Source organism: Propithecus coquereli, unplaced genomic scaffold (assembly GCF_000956105.1).
Source record: "Propithecus coquereli isolate 6110/MARCELLA unplaced genomic scaffold, Pcoq_1.0 Scaffold45, whole genome shotgun sequence".
NCBI lineage: Eukaryota > Metazoa > Chordata > Mammalia > Primates > Indriidae > Propithecus > Propithecus coquereli.
Genome location: NW_012150285.1, coordinates 9,131,288 through 9,132,616, shown reverse-complemented (window position 1 = coordinate 9,132,616; position 1,329 = coordinate 9,131,288). Strand labels below are relative to the sequence as shown.

Genomic DNA, 1,329 nt, shown 5'->3' with positions numbered 1-1,329 from the left:
ACACATAGACCTAGACCAACACTGTCTTTCTTACTTGTCTCTTCTGTCCCTGAGTGCTCACCTGCCTACCTTGTGTGGTCTGATCCTGAGCATTCTCTGGGCAGCTGCCTGAGTTTCAAACCCACACCTCCCTGTCCCATGTGCATGTACAGCTGATTCTTTGGGGTGTGTCTGCTGGCCGAGGAATGTGCTTGTTCTATGGTCTCTAGATCTCTCTTGTTTTAACTGAAGTCCCCTTCCTGGCCCTCCCTGGCCCGTCCTGGCCAACCCAGTTTTGTGAATACCCATTCTCCTGCGAGATACCCACTCCACTGGAAGCCAGATAGTATGCTTGGGAAAATGAACACATTTCATAGCAATTCAAACATCCCTCCTCCAAAATAAAACATGCAAAACTTAAAACTTGAAATGACTATTGAATATACTCAGTAACCTGTAGCTCAGAGTACTTCTTGTGTTTTTATAAGGAGAGCTTAGAAGGAGGCCAAAGAAAGAATTATTGTGTAGAGCAGGAAGTTTAGATGGAAAATATTCTCAACCCTGTTCAGTGAGGGTGGTAAGGTTGTGTGGGGGGCAGGGATCATTTTTCCTTCTTCACATTGGGAGAGGGGAGAATATATGATGAAAAGATTAAGCAAGATGATCTCATTATGTTAGATTTCCTAAGTGATAAACCTAGGATAACTGCTGAGGATAATTTGGGAAGATTAAGTGCTAGATTTGCAGGGTGGATATTTGGAGGATATACACCAACTCACCCAAAATGGCTTTATAGCTTCATCCTTTCTGACTACTCAGCATCCATGCTATACTGGCTGCTAAATGTTTTTAATAACAACCCTGTCTTATAGAACAGCTCTTGGAACATGGTTAGTGCTAGATAAGTATTATTGTCAATATCATCATCATTACGTCACTTTACTCTCAAGGATTGAGATATTTTAAAAATTATTTGAGTCATTTTTAAGAAAGCAGAATCAGTATGGCAAAGATATTTCATATACATATTTTATAAAGAGACAGAGAAACCCTGATTAGCTAAAGCTATTAAAAATGAAAATGCGTTACTGCTAAAGTATTATTAATAGTTTGAAGTCACCTTAAAGGGTTAACTGTAAGTTTTCAATATCACTTATTCAAGGAAAGATAGATCTGCCTTGATTTGGCCTCTTCCAGCCAAATAATTAATTTTAAAGACATACACACAGACACATGCAGAGATAATAGTATTCTGATTATGGTTTTTAAAAACTCATCCTTTAGAGCTATATATGAAAATATTTATGGAAAAAATGTTTGTCTCAAAATCTAATGGAGGAAGATATAGAT

General features: G+C 38.1%; 1 protein-coding gene across 1 annotated transcript in view; it reads left to right on the top strand.

The window, feature by feature from the left end:
- The window catches only part of APBB1IP (amyloid beta (A4) precursor protein-binding, family B, member 1 interacting protein), a 138,575-nt gene that overhangs the window by 73,084 nt on the left and 64,162 nt on the right, over nt 1-1,329 (top strand). The gene's annotated exons all lie outside the window — the stretch shown is intronic.